This window comes from Podarcis tiliguerta, assembly GCF_965153285.1.
Source record: "Podarcis tiliguerta genome assembly, chromosome: 12".
In the NCBI taxonomy this organism is placed as follows: domain Eukaryota; kingdom Metazoa; phylum Chordata; class Lepidosauria; order Squamata; family Lacertidae; genus Podarcis; species Podarcis tiliguerta.
In genome coordinates, this window is record NC_139545.1 from 58,476,604 (window position 1) to 58,494,727 (window position 18,124).

General features: G+C 48.3%; 2 protein-coding genes and 1 long non-coding RNA gene across 6 annotated transcripts in view; 2 read left to right on the forward strand and 1 right to left on the reverse strand.

The window, feature by feature from the left end:
* Nucleotides 1-18,124, forward strand: part of LOC310660977 (uncharacterized protein) — a 776,342-nt gene that overhangs the window by 504,144 nt on the left and 254,074 nt on the right. The window lies entirely within an intron of this gene.
* The window catches only part of LOC310661044 (GTPase IMAP family member 4-like), a 195,147-nt gene that overhangs the window by 155,886 nt on the left and 21,137 nt on the right, over nt 1-18,124 (forward strand). The gene's annotated exons all lie outside the window — the stretch shown is intronic.
* The window catches only part of LOC310661158, a 142,919-nt gene continuing 130,273 nt past the window's right edge, over nt 5,479-18,124 (reverse strand). Inside the window, exon 2 of the long non-coding RNA XR_014503792.1 lies at nt 5,479-7,119. This is a non-coding gene — a long non-coding RNA (uncharacterized lncRNA). The remainder of the gene's footprint in view (nt 7,120-18,124) is intronic.

Here is an 18,124-nt window from a genome sequence, read left to right on the forward strand (position 1 = left end):
GAGGAATAATATTAGAAATATTGCAAAAATGGAGAAGGAGACGTGATATGTTAAGAATGTAAAGGCAATATTAAGTTAGGAATGCGTAAGAAGTGATTAAGATGGAGGATTATCAGAGGTGCTGATGGAAGTCCAATAAGAATGTATTTGTGGTATGTTTTATAATTTTGTTTGTTAAAAACCAATAAAAATACTTTAAAAAAAGAGGATAGGGCACAGGCAGGGGAGTCCGGGGCCACCATAATCAGATAGTCATCTAGGTAATGGGTCACAAAAAGGGAACCAGATGTGGTTTTGAAGGCCCATTCAATAAATGTGCTGAAAGTTTCAAAGGCCGCACAGGCCACAGAGCAACCCATGGGCATAACCTTGTCAAAATACCTGCTGTCCCTGAATTTGAATCCTAGGAGCCAAAAATCTTCAGGATGAACTGGTGTGCTGGTCCAGGGGGGAGGTTACCGTGGGGCGAGGTCCAGGACCTGAGTCGAGGGTCGGCAGACAGTCCTCCACGGGCGAAGCGGGGTCCACAGCGAGGAGCTGGGCAAGGGCAGGAACTCTGGGGGAACCGGACTGGGTGCTGGCCGATACAGCTCTTCGACGACGTTGCTCCCGCAACCTGGGACCGGGCTGACTGGCCTTTATCTTCTCTGAGGCCAGGGGCGGTCCCGGCCCCCAGGAGACCCACCTCTCCTGGCCTTAAGGCGAGCACTCCTCCTGGGAGAAACCAGTTCCCTCCGCCTCTCTGCCCTGAGCCTCTGCAGTTCAGGAGAGGCTAAAGGGTTACTGGACCCAGGGGGAGACTCACCTGTAGGCACTGAGTCCTCAACCACCTCCGGAGCCAGAGTGGATTCACCTGGTGCCTGCTCCTGAGGATCCGGCACAGGTGCAGGCATTTCAGAATCAAGACCCTGCCCCAGTTCAGCCGGCCCTGGAGGCGGGGACTCCTGTGCAGGCTGGGATTCCTCCGGTTCAGCCTCTGAATCAGATTCCCAGGCCATCACAACTGGGAGCAGCCGAAAGGCTGACTAGATGTCGCATTTTGCCAATAAGGCCCCAGGGCCCAATTCTCTAATCATTCTGATGGCCATGTCCAAGGACTCATATTTTACTGAACAATGCTCCCGCGGTATGGCATCATTTACAGACCCACCCCTAGGATAAGACAGGTTGTGTATCACACAGAACTCACCAGGAAGTTTTTTGGACACTATGCCAAGAGGGGAAACTATAAACTTTTTGAAAGGTGGGGCCGGGAAAGGGCTGGCCACCCTGCCTAATGCCGCTCCTTTTCAATTTGTTAAATGCAACAAGTGGCATTTCCCTTACCGACTTTTGATTGGGAGGGAATCTGGATACTGGTGTACTGGTGACAGGGATGCGGAAGCCATAACGAAACCCTGCCTCCAGTACTTGGCTGCAATCCTGTTGGGATAAGCTTGTAACAAAGGTAACATCGCAGAGAAGCAGAGAGGGGTTGGGGCTAGGGTGGAAAAAAACTTTTCGGGAGGCAGCCTTGGCTTGTTGGGCTCCAGAGGTAGAGGCTCCAGAGTCTCCCTTGGCGTCCTTGGCTCCACTCCCCGATCCTGTCTTTCAAAAACTGTGAAAAGGGGGCTTAGCCTGAAAACACTTAGTTGGTGGGTGAGGACCACCGCAGCGCTCGCAAGCATGGTCGAAACGGCATCGGTCCTTGCTGCACAACCCATTATTAAACTCCCAACGTTGACGTAGCCACCCTTTGCACTTTGGAGGGGGGTTTCCCTGACTTCTCCCCAAAAGCCCATTTTTGGAAGTTTGGAGCCACTACTTCAGACCAAAGATCATTGTCCTTGATGTTCCAAAGTGCCTTGGGGTTTTCAGCAGCCCTCTCACGGTTATCATATCATATGCTAAAGCCGCTAAGTCCCCCACCATTTTTCTGGCTTTTAAGATGATGCCCAGATAGCTAGCCAAGTGCCAGGCCCTATCAGGGTAAGCAGCGGCCACCAACCCCATATAAGAGGTGAAAGCAGTTAACCAATTATTGAAAGTTCTATCAATATCCATTGCCTTGTCCTTCTTGTGACGCGATTCCAGCTTAAACTTGGAACTACAAGAATAAGCCGGGGAGAGCAGGGCAAACATCTCCACAAATTCCCCATTTAGAATGCAATTGCGAATATTCCTTTTAAGCTGGATGCCAGGAGGCTGATCTGTGGTCTTGAAGTTTGGTGCCCACACCCTCCCTTTTGCATCTAGCCCATCCTCTCCCAATGGCTCCCTGGCCCCAAAGGCATGCGACGTTCCCAAATCCAACCAGGAAGGCCAGGAGCCTTGCTGGTAGTAACCCAGTACCCTTTGCACCATTCTTCCGACTCGCCACAGGATGAATCACATGTACCTGATTGATCCGAAGAGTCCCTCTTGCACTTACGCCCATGCTTCCTTGATCTGATCTGCAAGACCTCTTCTTCCTGCGTCGTGTTCTGCACGAATCAGGGCTTGAGGAGCTGTCTGATGAACTCAAAACAGGTGACCTATGACTATGCCTACCTTTGCGAGAGCGCCGATGAGGTGACTTAGACTTATCTAAGCGCTCCTCGGCCCGAGCCAGGCGATGCTGCAGGCTGCGGTTCTGACGCAGTAATTCCTCACTGGACTGTGAAGAATCACTCTCAGCAGTGAGCTCCTCCAGGTCTACATGCTTTTTCTTCTTAGGGAGGGCCCTGAAGGGCCTGGCATCAGAGGCAGAGGGGCCATCATCCCTCACTTTTTCCTTAGAGATTATTAACTTCATAGGTGGGACCGTTGGGCCGGAAGACAAGGCCCTTTTCTTAATTTTGTTGGCTGCCTTTACAGCATTGCTAGGGGTGCCCTTTGCTGTGGCTCTTGGGTTGCCCCCCACTACAGCACCTTTTGTTCAGCAGCCACGGCTAGAGACATAATACACCTTGAAGCGATGTCCACCACTACTGGGACCCACAAGATACCTGAGTCAGATGTGGCGGATTATTTTGAAGGAAGGTGAGGACAGGTGACCTCACCTAGGCCCGAAGTCACCCCCCACCAAAGCAGGCTCAAAGCTTTTCAAAATCATTTTCTCAGCAGATAAGCATCAGAAACATTCCGCTCTGCTGTAACAAAGGTAGAGAACAGTCTCAGGCCTTTCTCATGCCTTCTGGCCTTGCTAAAGAACCACATTGCAACTTGCTTTCTGTCCAGGAACCATGCCAAAGCACAAGAATGAAACAACTGGAACACACTGAAACCCCCTCACCCCCTTTCCTGCCAAGAGTCCACAATAGTTCCAAGACAGCTTTCTGTACATGCTCAGGGGAACACATCATGGGGCAGGACTCCTGAGGGAGGAGAAAGGAGGAGGGAACTGGAAAGGGGTATATATGCTTGTGCACATGATTGTGAACTCGTGCATGCTTTTTGTGACTTATCACACTTGCTCCTTCTACCAGTTCATGGATGGTAGAAATAAAACCCTTTTCTCCGAAACTATTCCTTGAGTGTCTGTTGACTCCCACTTCCCTTTCCCAGGTGCAATATTTTTCCCACCCGAGGGCAAAGCCTGATAAGGCTACATGGGTTTCTGAATGTGCGTGTGGGGACACTCCAGTGAATGTTTTGAGTGCATGAGACGTTGGAAGCAACGTGTGGTCTGTGACTGAGAGAAATGACGTTAGGAAGAGGGAGTGTCCCAGTGTCCAAGTATCCCAGTGTCCCAGTGTCCCAAGTGTTTCAGGGTCATGGAGAAAAAGCAGTAAAACAACTCCCACGACCCCCCCTGCGATGTTTCCTGTAAAAAAGTAAAAAAATGGAAAGACGCCACAAAGGGAGAAGATTGGGGATTTAAAAAAAAAAACCTGATGAAAAAATAGACTCCAACACTTATGTGAAGTTCCTGACCGTCCCCCATGGCTTAGGAAAAGCAGAACTGTGATTACCCGTGCCATGCCAAACTGTGCCCAGTATGGCAGCAAGTACAAGTTAGGGGAAAAAACAGCAGTCTTGCCAGTCCCAGAAGAAGAGGAGGAAGGAATAATTAGCCCCCTCCCCCCTATGGGGCAACTGCACCAGGGCTAAATGAGGTTCCCCCTACCCAACCCCCAAAAGCAAAGAGACTGAGGAAGAAAAGACAGGAGAAAAGACAAGAGGAAGTTGAGAATGGTGAAATTCAGAAGGAATCAGGTGAAGTGGACAAGCAGTCCAAAAGAGTATTTCTGTATGTGAATTGGCAGAAAGAAAAGAGCAGAAGATTTTAAAGAGCCGCATGAGATAGAGCCAGTAAGCAATCCAAAAGAGTGAGCTGGATGTGGCTTCTTGGTTCTAGAAGCAGCACAATGCAAGGATGTGAATTGACAGAAAGAAACAGAGCAGAAGGCTTTGAGAGCCGCATGGGACAGAACTGTTAAAAAAGAGACAATTAAACCGAATACTGACCATTGAGGAAATCCGCAAGATACATGCCCCTCAGGGCAGCGGACAATACAGTGGTGCCTCGCAAGACGAAAAGAATCCGTTCCGCGAGTCTCTTCGTCTTGCGGTTTTTTTCGTCTTGCAAAGCAAGCCCATTAGCGGATTAGCGCTATTAGCGGTTTAGCGGCTATTAGCGGCTATTAAAGGTTTAAGGGATTAGCGGATTAGCTGCTAAAAGGCTATTAGCGGCTATTAAAGTCGTAAGGGATTAGCGGATTAGCTGCTAAAAGGCTATTAGCGACTTAGATCAGCTGATAAGCGGCTTAGATCAGCTGTTAAGCGGCTTAGCGAACAGCTGTTAAGCGGCTTAGGGGCTTGCGAAAAAGGGGGGAGGGGAAAAAACCCCAGGAATCGCAAGGCATTTTCATCTTGCGAAGCAAGCCCATAGCAAATTTGTCCTGCGAAGCACCTCCAAAACGGAAAACCCTTTCGTCTAGCGGGTTTTCCGTCTTGCGAGGCATTCGTCTTGCGGGGCACTACTGTACTGATGTTGCAATTGAGGCAGCTAAAACTCCACTTTGATGGCCCCACCCCACCGAGTGTACGACCCCCTGGAGTCATCCGATGTACAGGACCACAGACCTCCAAGCACCCTAAATCAGAATCATTCTTTCGAAGAGGACCCAGCCAAAATAATTAGGGGTTTGTCTTCAAACAGCCAGAAGGCCAGAGACAAAGACTTAATCCCGAAGGGTGTCCACGGGAGGGGCAGAAGACGCCTAGGGAAGAAACCAGTGCGCCATCTGCAGGCAAGAGGGTCATTGGGAAATGGAATGCCCACAGGCCCCACGCCCGACACACCCCACCCCCACAGGCTGGGAACAATAAGATTTCTCAAAACTGATTTCTTCTCATCTCTGTTCTTGCTGAAAGACTGTTGCAGCTAGAAGCGAGTGAACTAACTGTTTCTAACATTCATTCATTCATGCAAGTAACAGGACATCAGCTTTTTTTCCCCTTGTGCCAGGCGCTTGGAGGTAGCTTCAGAGCGTTATCTCTTGGCTGCTATCCCAAGAGGAAAATGCTGCATTCTCACCAACCAGCTTCCCTGCACCCCACACTGTCTGGATTTATGGTTCAGCCACAAAAAACCCAGAAGGCCAAAGGTTACCCACCCCCTGTACTAACCTGGAAAGTGACTTTCTTAAAAGCAAGTGAATGCTTTCTGTGAACTTTGTCAAGTTTTTCTTTTTAAGGTGCAATTTTACTCTGAAAAAGGAGCCGCAGCATAACATAGGAATTGACACTTTGAGGAATTTGAAACTTTGCCAGAAGCAAGGAGCGCATTGTTCTTTCTACAGAGACTGGCAGTCTTTGGCAAATCAACTGAAATTTGCAACATGGTTTACAGGCCACGAGAGCTCTGAAACTTAGAGCACACAAATGAGACTTTTAAAAAATCTCAGCTGGCAAAACTGGCAAAACTAAACCCAAGGAACAGAACTGTTAACCCCTTGCGAAGTTTCCTGCCAAGCATACCCTTTTGAATTAATGTTTGCTAGGCCTATACCTTAGGTGCAAATGCTATCTGTCAATGTACAGTCGTTCTGCCGTGTGTTTCTTTTTCTCTTCTCTTGACAGGTAAACCGGCCAGAGGCTGTCCTGTTTCTCTACAGCTGTTAAAGTCACCAGCATCTGTGACACCTGATCTGCACTGGCCCCTTCGACTCACCCCAGACGCCCAGACATCGCTCCAGCCTTGTTGGAAGAGACCCAAGATGTCCAACGCCCACCAGACGCCCCGACGCCCACCAGACTACAGCCCTGCTCACGTCACTCCAGAAGCTGACGTTTTGCACGGCTCAAGAATCCAGCATGGATTGAAAGAGGACATTTTCTCATTTTATTTTCTTTCCCTTTGCATATACAGTTTTCATAGAAGGTTGCTGGGCCCCTGGATAGCCTTACAACACCCCTGCAGAGAAGGGTATTTGTGTGGGATATTCAATCAGGGAAATGATGCCCCAGCCTCCTTTCATTATCTTGCCACCTGGTAGAGCTCCATCCAGAGCCTCCAGAAGCCCCCCTTTGAACCACAGCACCAACTTGGTAATGACCCTGTGCACGAATGGCACAGATTAGCACCGTCTGCACTCTGGCACCTGTAGATGCTCTGAGGGGACTGCCGCTCCTCCCTGTGCCTTGGAATGAATCATCAGTTACAGCCTCGATCATTCCATCACCGAATTGCTGGCTGGCTTTATGTCAATAATTCAAAGAGCGCCAGTGACAATCTGCAATCATACCTTCCCAGCCCAAACCGTTACACCTGAGTCCACGCCAGAAACTTTTTCTGGCTTGGTGTGGCCTTCAGAAGGGGGAGGTAGTGTCTCTGCTCACAGACGTGTGTCTGCACCCTGTCAAAGGAGGCATTCAGCTGACCTAGCAACAATTGCAGGAGGCAGCTCCCAGCTCCCAAATTTGGGGACAGCATCAGTGGCCCATTTGGGACGAGCCTTTGTAAGAAAAAGGCTGTCCAAAGATTAAGAGGGGGGAATGAAGGAAGGTGAGGGCAGGTGACCTCACCTAGGCCCGAAGTCACCCCCCACCAAAGCAGGCTCAAAGCTTCTCAAAATCATTTTCTCAGCAGCTAAGCATCAGAAACATTCCGCTCTGCTGTAACAAAGGTAGAGAACAGTCCATTGTTTCTCAGGCCTTTCTCATGCCTTCTGGCCTTGCTAAAGAACCACATTGCAACTTGCTTTCAGTCCAGGAACCATGCCAAAGCACAAGAATGAAACAACTGGAACACACTGAAACCGCCTCACCCCCTTTCCTATCACACTTGCTCCTTCTACCAGTTCATGGATGGTAGAAATAAAACCTTTTTCTCCGAAACTATTCCTTGAGTGTCTGTTGACTCCCACTTCCCTTTCCCAGGCGCAATATTTTTCCCACCCGAGGGCAAAGCCTGATAAGGCTACAATTTATTTGCTTGTTTGTTTGTTTGTTTATTATTAGTTTTATTTATATATTTTAAAATCAAAAGATTTGGGTTAAGGACAGAACCAGCCAACCTAACTGTGCACAGATGCTAAAACTGCAAAAGAGGAGTAATAGTTAGCACACATCCTTAATCATGGGTTCCTGCTAGAGAGGATGGGGGGGGTGCGAACATGACCGCCATGCGGCCTGACTTAAGACACCCCCACCAGAGAAACTGAAAGCCATGCTTCTAAGTTGACAAGTGGGCTGCCATGTGGTCTACAGCCGGGGCGTCCTCCCCTTCACGGGCCCGGCGAGGCGCCCCCCTCCCAAGTGCCACCGCCAAATGAAAGGCACCCATGGCCCACTAAGGCCTGAGGAGGTGCCTCCCACAGAGCGGATGGTGAAGGGGGAGCTATGCCATGCCCCACCACCGCAAAAGCAAGCAGGCTGCGCCTGTGGCCCAGCTGGGCCCGTGCCGCCCGTTTGGGTCAGCAACACCCCGGGCCGGCGGCTGGCGGTGGGGAGTGATGCCCCCCACTGCCACAAAAGCAAGCAGACCACGCCAGCAGTGTAGCCGGGGCCCGCACCACCCGCTCGGGCCGGCAGTGCCCCCGGCTGGTGGCAGCAGAGCAATGCCCCGCCGCTGCCACAAAAAGGAGAGCAGGCCGCACTAGCAGCCTAGCCGGGGCCTGTGCCACCCGCTTGGGTTGGCAGCACCCTGGGCCGGCTGTGGAGGAGCCAAGCTGCCCCTCCACGCCACTGCGGACAAAAAGCTGAAAAAGCCGCAACGTGCCTAACCGAGCATGTAAAAATGCAGCCTAGCCTGGCGGAGGGGCCAAATCCCGCCCCCATCCAGGCAAAGCAAAGAAGGCCGGCTACTTAGCTCAATCCAGCCGCCTGGACACGCTCCTGATCTTGATCCTGATCCTGGAAGGAAGAACAGCAAAAGAGGCTTGAGCAACAGAGTCATCCTCTTTTCTTTTGGCCTTAGGCCCACCCCCGGCCGGCCGTCCATTGTCCTCCCTGGCCAAGGGCAGGTCAAAGGCTGGATCAAGCAGGTAGGTGGCACCCGCCCAGGTGAGCCCCGCTCGGTGCTGCAAACCCTGCCCACCTGTGGGGAAGGGAGGGTGGATATTCCCAATACATATCCTGTATTTGCATGTTCCCCACACACATCCTCTTATGCTAATCATGTATAATCATCCCCTTTTCTGATCTAGTGATGATGTATAGTAGTAGTGATGATGTTTAAGGAACTGTATACTGGGATAAGACAGAAACTTTTAAAAGTCCTTGTCACCCCATCCTCGGGGTTCAATTCCCCTTTGAACCTGTTGCGCAATAAACTTTGATCTTCAGCTATTTGCTCTGGTTGGTGGCTGGACTCCTTCCTTTATTCTGCAGGAACCCGCGGGCTCTGCTCAACGAGCTGGGTGGCTGAGCAGCCTTGCACCTAGAGTTTTCTGTAACAACAGTAATAGCCAAAAGTTTGACATATGCTCAGCAGTGGAAAGTGAAAGTGTTTTCTTCTCAGTTGATTCATCCAGTTACCCATCCATAAAAGGGGACCAAAAGAGCCCGGCTGATGGATCAGGCAAAAGACGGACCTGGCAACCAGGTGCCCCGACAGGGAGCTCACAAGCAAGATGTAAGCACAACGGCCTTCTCCACACTTGTGATTCTCAGCAACTGGGGTATTCAGAGGCACACTGAGCATCACCAGAATGCCTAGCAGACCAGAGTAACATGGGAACTATGATAAGCCAGCCTTATACAGAGTCAGACCATGTGCCATAGACTCATTACTGCCCTTGATCGGGACACTAGACCAGCCTAGAACAGCCTTAGCCTTTTTTGTTGCTGCATCACACTGTGGGCTCATGTGAAGCTTGCGGTCTGCTGAGGAAGGAACTGATTGACCTTCTCAACAGAAGAAATCCAGTTGCTACCGGGATGCTATTCCGTTCAAGATGCCACACCACACCTGGTCAGACCACACCTGGAAACCTGTATCCCGTTCTGGGCAATACAATTTAAGAAGGGTGTTGACAAGCTGGATCATGTGCAGAAGAGGGCGACCAAGCCTTGGGAGGAACAGTTGATGAGGTTGGGAATGTTTAGCCTGGAAAAGAGGAGACTGAGAGGAGATAGGAGAGCCATCTTCAAATATCGGAAGGGCTGTCCCATGGGAGGGAGAACAAGCTTGTTTCCTCCTGCTCTGGAGGGGAGGACTCGAACCAATGCCTTCAAGTTATGAGAAAGGAGGTTCTGACTAAACATCAGGAAGAACATTCTGACAGTAAGAGCAGTTTGACCATGGAACTGTCTCCCTCGGGAGGTGGTGGACTCTCCTTCCTTGGAGATTTTAAAGCAGAGGTTGGGTGTCCATCTGTCAGTGATGCTTTAGCTGTGGTTCCTGAATTTCAAGGTGTTGGTCTAGAAGACCCCTGGGGGTCCCTTCCAACTTGACCATACTAGGATTCTGTGTGTACTGTAAAAAGGAGGCAGATGAACTCCCATATCACACATAAGACTGCAATAGAGCTGATTCCCAGGCTGCAGATCGCAAAGAGCAAGCTCTCTCCACTCTGGGAATGTGGGCTGGTTGCTCCATTGGAGGTTCTGGACAAAAATCTCCAGAAGGGCTCATCCCCCCTTCCACTGCTTGTGGGGACACCCATGCCGTTTGTAAAGAAAACAAACACAGAGGAGTTGAGAACTTGCACTGACTTGAAAAGCCTCAACCGGGTCCTGCTGCCCAACTGCTACCTGCTGTCAGTAAACTGGAGAAGCTTCTCCCCCACCTTTTTCTGGGCGTTTGTGCTGGTTGTGCAGAGTCAATTTCACCACTGAGTGTGTCCTGGAAAAGGATCTGTGGTCAACCCCACCTGCACGCCAGATAGCCTTCTTCATGTGCCTCCTCCACAAGGGGTCCAGAGGGTGGCAACACGAGGACAGGGCCTTTTCTGCAGTGGCTCCCCATTAGTGAAATGCTCTCCCAAAGAGACTCGCCCGGCACCTTCATTATGCATCTTTAGGTGCCAGGCGAAAACGCTCCTCTCCAACAAGGCCTTTGGTGGATTGACATCCAAAGCACTTTTATATGCGTTGTGCAAGGGGGATTATTGTCACCTGCTTAGAGCATGGTGCTGATAACACCAAGGTTGCAGGTTTGGTCGCTATATGGGACAACTGCATTGCAGGAGGTTGGACTAGATGATCCTTGGGGTTCCTTCCAACTAAAACATGGAAATCTTTGCTGAGCTGTTTTGCTAAGAGCAGAGATCCTGTTACTATCCTGTTTTGTGTTGAAAGGTCACTCAAACGAAAGAAGGAAATGGCCAGCCAGAAAAGCAACACACCCTCCCTATCTGTTGGCTTCAGGACCTAGGCAGGATGTTCTTTCTAACCATCTGAATTCTCAGAAATGGCCCATGGCAGATCACTTTCGCTTTCCCTCCTCCCAAAACCAACAAACCACACACACACACATTTTAAAAAGCCAGTTAAAAATCAGTTAAAACCATTAGGGTAAGACCATCCCCATAGAAGACGTTGTGGAGGTGCTCCTTGCCCTTGCTCTCCCCCAGAGCAGATCTTCCCAAAGGGAGCAACTCCGTTGGTTCTGTCCTTTCTGGGGACTCTGTCACCCTTGTTGGCCCAGGATTTAATCTATAAATATAATCTTATATATTTGAACATGGCTATCAGATCACCCCTTAACCTCCTCTTCTCCAGGCTAAACATGCCCAGCTCCCTTAGCCGTTCCTCATAAGACATCGTTTCCAGGCCTTTGACCATTTTGGTTGCCCTCCTCTGGACACGTTCCAGTCTGTTAGTGTCCTTGAGCTGTGGTGCCCAGAACTGGACACAGTACTCCAAGTGAGGTCTGACAAGAGCAGAATACAGTGGCACTATTACTTCCCTTGATCTAGATGCTATACTCCTGTTGATGCAGCCCAGAATTGCATTGGCTTTTTTAGCTGCCACGTCACACTGTTGGCTCATGTCAAGTTTGTGGTCAACCAAGACTCCTAGATCCTTTTCACGTGTACTGCTCTCAAGCCAGGTGTCCCCCATCTTGTATTTGTGCCTCTCATTTTTTTTTGCCCAAGTGCAATACTTTACATTTCTCCCTGTTAAAATTCATCTTGTTTGTTTTTGCCCAGTTCTCTTATCTGTCAAGGTCGTTTTGAAGTATGATCCTGTTCTCTGTTTCTTTGTTCTTCCTTTTGCTACGAACATACCCATAAAAGCCTTTTTTGTTGCTTTTAACCTCTCTAGCAAGCCTGAGTTCATTCTGTGCTTTAGCTTTTCTGACTTTGTGTCTACATGTGCTGGCTATTTGATTGAATTCCTCTTTGGTGGTTTCCCCCCTTTTCCATTTTTTGTACACATCCTTTTTTAATCTTAACTCAGTTAAAAGTTCTTTAGATAGCCACCCTGGCTTCTTTAGGCACCTTCCATGTTTCCGTCTCATTGGTATTGCCTGAAGTTGTGCTTTTACTATCTCCCTCTTAACAAACTCCCAGCCATCATGAACTCCCTTTCCTTTTAGTATTACTGTCCATGGGATCTCACCCAGCACTTCCCTAAGTTTTATGAAGTCGGCTTTCTTAAAGTCAAGAAATTGAGTCCTAGCATGCTTGGCTGCTCCTTTCCGCTGTATAGTAAACTTCAGAAGAGCATGATCACTCGTGCCTAATGATCCTTCCACTTCTACCCCACTAACCAGGTCATCAACATTGGTTAGATAAATTATAAATATCTCAATTCCTTGTTAAAGTCTTGGTCTTCCTGATTTCTGATTTTTCTGGTCAGTTTTGCCATTTCAGTGTAGACCATCAACTTAATCTGCCATTCTTCTCTGCTAGGGACTTTGTCTTCTTTCCATCTCTGGGCTAATAACAGCTGCGCAGCCCTCATCACACACATAAATAATCTTTTCTGCTCCCTTGGAATTTCTGCACCTATAATTTCTAAAAGAAAACCTTCGGGTGGCCACAAATCTTTTTCAAGGACACACTTGGTGACAAACTTGAGTCTGGATCTGCATAATCTGCAGAAAAGCCCAGAAAAAAGATGCTTCTTGGACATGTAAAAAAGCCAAAAAATATTGGCTACAAATACATACGCTGATACAGAGGATTTTGAAGATTAACTTTCAACTGAAACCAGAACTCCGATTATGTTTTTGTTATGCTTAGGTGTTTTTAGGATTGTATTTGACTCTTGTAAATGGCAGGGGGTTGGACTCGATGACCCTTGTGGTCTCTTCCAACTCTATGATTCTATGATTCTATGATTCTATGAAATGGCTGTGGAGCTTTTCATGAACCCCATAAGCTAAGTCATGCTGACGCCTCTCCCCCCTCCCACTTTTTAAAAGATGATGAGGATGTCAATCTGCAGAGAGAATCGGGGGTGGACTGGGGGCAATGGGGGCTGAACCCTAGGAAAGGAAAGGCCAATGGGGCCCAAGCCCACAGGTCCATCTTTGTCCAAATGGCCTGCTGGTGAAAGGTGCCCATTGGGAAAGCCACCGGCTGAAGGTCGAGGTCCTCTCCTCCTTTGCCCAGAAGACGGTCCATGGCTCTGTGCTCCCTTGGGCCAGATGCATCCCTTCCTCCTCCTGCTGCCCTCAGCTGCAGCCACCATCTCCCATCCTCAAGGCAGGAGCGGCCCAAGACATTTTGCTGCCTGAGGCAAAGGAGAAGATGGTGCAATTCCCATTCTCTGCATCAAACCTGACTCGATTGGGAGTTGACTCTCAAGTCAACACCAGCGATGTTCCGCCACAACCCGGAGCAGCAAGCTAGCAGGGCACATCACATGGCACTCATTTCTAGCCAATTTTCCACCCCTTGGGATTTTCTGCCTGAGGCAGCTGCCTCAATCTGTCTCATGGAAGAGCTGGCCTCTTAGGAGGCCGGCCTCTTCCTAAGAGGTGGGAATAGCCACCAGCTAGGCTGGCTTTAATAGAGGATGAGGTGAACTCCTGGAGGACAATGGCTTCTAGCCATCTGCTCCACTTCCACTCTCAGAGAGGAGGTTGCAGGATGCCCATCGCTGGGGGCCAGAAGGGGGAGAGTGCTCCTGTTGCACCCAAGTCCTGCTAGTGGGCTTCTTCCCTCCAAGACATCTGCTTGACAAATTTGAGAACAGGGTGCTCAGGTGGATGGGACATTGGCCTGTTCCAGCTGTAGGGCCCCTTTTAGGCTCTTATCTCATGGTGGGACTACCCCCCATTGCTCTGCTTGGAATCTGGATTCATGAAAGTTGTCCCCTTCAACAACTGGAGGCAATTGCAGTGCAGTGAAGGGTAGAAGCTTCTTGCCGTTGGCCATTTCTGGGTATTCATGTGGTTAGAAAGAATATTCCACCCAGCAACTGAATTTTGATGTTGAGAAACAGGAAGTTGTTTCTCCTCTGGTGTGGTCTTTCTTTTCAAATCTCCCTCTTGCTGTGCTCTCTCTCTTTCTGCTCTTTTATCAAACAGCTCTGCTGAGATGTCAGAATTGCATTTCACAGAAACTGGGTTCCCCTTTTCTCCTGCTCAACCCAGGTGCATTCCTTTAGAGACTGAGCCACAAATGGGAAGGGCTAAGCTGACTGTTTCCAAACAGTTGTCAAGAAGCTTATTGGATATTCCTCAGAAAGATCAGTAATGACAGGTGAGCTTCTCAGAGAGGTAGCTTGACCCACCAATGCATTTTTTTTAACATTCAGCATTTAATTATTTATTTAGTAATTAATTGCTGCTGTTGTTGTTACTGAATTATTATACATTATTCAATTTATATCCACCCTTCTCCCAACAGAGCTCAGGGTAGCAAACATATCACTAGCAATATCAGTAAAGGCATTCTGAAAACAGGGAAGGTATTCTAACCTTCTCACCCCCTTGAGAACTTTCCCAGATCAGTCAAAAGCATCACATTCTCTTGGCCAATGCCACTCAGAGCCAGCGTATCAGCAGAATGGCAGCCTCTCCTCCTCCTTGCCCACTCTCCCACAGTCACCATGAGCTGCCCAAGGGAGGAGGCCAGAAGCAGTGGCCATGGAGAGACCATGAGATGCTCCCTCCCACAGACGACTCCTAGATGGAGATGGACCAAGGAGCTGATGCAGGAGAAATTTCATGTATTCATAGGAAGTGGTGCTTGTGCAGGCAGCCTGTCTGAAGGTTAGTTCTGGTCCAGGAAGAGAACCAGATATACTCATGAAACAGTGAGATTATTCATTTATTAACCTCTAGAAATAATCCAAAAGGAGCAGCAGGACAAGAGGACTTACCGTATTTTTCAATGTATTGGATGAGGTTTTTTGACACAAAAATCATGTCAAAAAACTAGGGTCGTCCAATACACGGATAGTGGCATGGGGGGGGGAGGAGATGCCGCAGAGAGGGGGGAGCGATCTGGGGGCACTTGCTGGTGGCGCAGCTTACCCGATGCTGCTGCGTGTGAGAAGCACTCCCTGGATCGTTTCCCATGCGCAGCGGCATGGGGGAAGGTGCCCTACGGCCAACCGGCTGCCCGCAGCTGCATGGGGGGAGAGGCTCAACAACTTTGGGCCATCTCCCCTCATTTTCTTAAAACAGAGTCCCTCAAAATAGGGGGGGGGGTCTTATATATGGCGGTGTCTAATAGATGGAAAAGTATGGTATGAATAAGCCATAGAATTCCACAGAAACATAGTACAGTTTGGGCTTAAGGAGGTCATGAAGGCAAAGGTTGTTTAGATGCCTGATTATGGGCTTCCAAAGCAACTACAGTGGTACCTCGGGTTACATATGCTTCAGGTTACAGACTCTTCTAACCCAGAAGTATTACCTCGGGTTAAGAACTTTGCTTCAGGATGAGAACAGAAATCATGCTCCAGCAGCAGCGGGAGGCCCCATTAGCTAAAGTAGTGCTTCAGGTTAAGAACAGTTTCAAGGTTAACAGACCTCCAGAACGAATTCAGTTCTTAACCCGAGGTACCACTGTACTCTAATCCCAACCCATCAATGGAAAGCGAAATGCTGGTGGACAACAAAAGAGGTTTAAAGACGCTTTCAAGGCAAATCTTTAAAAATGTAGCATAAGCATGGATAATTGAGAAACATTTGTGGGATGTGATATACAAGTAGCAGTCAAGTACAACATGCCTTGTTTTCCTAGAGTGGACATGTAAGGGGATGTTTGTTCCAGCCAGTCAAAAATTTCCTGTTTCCTCCTGGGTTGGAGCATACTTCCTCTTGTGTGTGACTGGAGGTGGGCATGTCCTAACCTGTCCAGGTGACAAAAGGACCAGGCATGCAGCCCACCCACCCCCCGCTCTCTCTTCGACTTCCTCCTTCGTTGTAGCAACAGCTCTTTTTAGCTAGAGATGCTCAGTTGGCTTTCAGCTTTTAGCCAACAGAGGACAAAGAGTCTATCTCCATATGGGATAGACTCACATGTATATATATCTGTAACTAAGACTGCCTTCGGGGATCCATCTGTGAACTGAATGTGTGAGTAAACCTATTTTATATTCCTAACAAAAGATTGTGTCGTGTCTATTCTTTTAAGAGGGAAATAAAGGGGACTTACCAGGAATCTATACTGAGAAGCTTAAACAAGCTTGCAACCAAGCTAACCACTGTGTGTTTAAAGGGGAATGTTAAAACTCTGCTAAGTTATAGAACTTGCCAGCGCAAGTAGGAAGGATATTACTAAACAATATATCCTCTCCTGCCTCCCTGAACATTCACACAACACTGACCTAGGAGAGCTCCAATTGGAGAACAGCCTTTACCAGAGGCGTCATGGACTTTGAAGAAGCACAAACTCAAGATAAAAGGGAGAAAAAAGCTGAGAGGAAGGCAGGTTTGGCAAATACTCATTGTGATCAATTCCCACCCAGAAACCTATGTCTCCACTGTGGAATGACGTGTGGACAGCAGCGGAGGAAGCCCTTCAGGCACCTGGGGCGCCCATAGGGGTGGGGCGTTCTGCCTCCCGTGCTGGTAGTTTTGAAAGATAACTGCTCACTTGCAGTCACCTCAGGACCAACTTCCCCCTGGTATAGTTCATTTGCTTGTTATGTAACCTAAGCCTGCCTTCAGGTACAGTTCTGTAAACCCGAATGAATCTGAGAGTAAAATAGTTTTATATTAACATGAATCAGATTTGTGTGTGTATTCTTTAAGAGGGATTCAAAGGGATTTTTAACCAGGAAGGCATCTTTATTAGTAGAACTCAGAAGAGTCAGTGATCGCTGCATAAACTTATAAAGGGGATTATTTAACTCTACTAAAGTAAACCTTCCCATTAAGGATTGTAGGACAAGACCTGCCAAGGAAAATAAAGAACTTATTTATGTATGCTACAACAGCGGCAAGAGTCTTGATAGCACAAGGATGGAAGAATGAGGAAATCCCAACGAAAGAACAGTGGCAAGAAAAAGCTATGCCGAACTGGCCAAACTGAGATACAAACTGCATGAAATGGACAATTGTGACTTCAAGGAAGAATGGGAACGTTTTACAAATTACCTAAAAAGACAACAAAATGATCTGAACTCCTTGGCAGGTTTTGAATAAACATCCAAATATTTATTAGTTGAACACATGATAGATAAGGCAAGGATATGTACAATTTTATAACATGCAGAGATGCAATATGTGTAAAGAAATCAGAGAGGGGGAGCTGAGGGAAGTCATTGGTGGGGGAGAGAAGGAGGGATGGGGAGGGGGGATAAAAAGGGGGGAAATAATGTAATTGATTATTGGATTGATGATTGGTTATGTTGAAATTGTTTAATAAAAATATTGTTTTTTAAAAATAAAGTAAACCTTCCCACAAAATCAACCTCCACAGTGTTCAGCTTACGTTTATGCCAACAGGCTATGTAAAGGCTATCAGATGGAATACAGGATAGCAGGAAAAGTGAATTGGGTGACAGTGAGAATGGAAGGAAACCAGGAGAAATATACCATAGCAGGGCTGTGCCACAACACTCAATACACCTGTTGATAAGCTGCCATGACAAAACCGGGACTCAGAGGAGTGAGGAAATCAGTGTAACCCCCCTCTCTCCCCCCCCCCCAGTTCTTCCGGGGTCCTTGAAAAGGTAACTCAGGAGCATTTGTCAATCTGTGTTACCAATGAGAGGAATCAGGAGAAAGTAGGAGTCATGTCAACTTATTGGGGGGGGGAGGGAAAGGAAATCTGCCCAAATGGAAATGAGAAGCATCAGGTGCCCAGCGGATACCAGGTGTCCGTTGCTGAGGCAGAAAGAGCTAAGTGATCTCAGAAAGGGAAGAAAAGGATGTTCCAGCTGCTGCCTTGGAGCCTGGCCTCATAGACCAGCAGCTGCCAGTATGTTTTCCAGGGGTGCAATTGTGCCCTCGACACCTTCCTCTGGTGCACACACACAGCCACCGAACTCCCCATGCCCACTGCCAGGGCCTGAAAGGGTTTTAGAGGCTCCAAGCATTTAGAAGATGTTGGTGCCCCCATATATATCTAATTCAACATATGAACAATAAGCTTATATTGATGGACACCAACATGAATGACTTTAAAATAGGATTCTTGATTTATTTACTGCACACTGACTTGTCCACTCTTCCCGTCCCTAGAAAACACCTGTCTGAGCAGTTCCCCCCTTTTCACACTCCTCTCCGACGGAACACCCCTCTTCTGCTCTAAATCAGAGCAAACATCAATTCCTGGGAAAGACGCTTGACATTTGCTCCAAC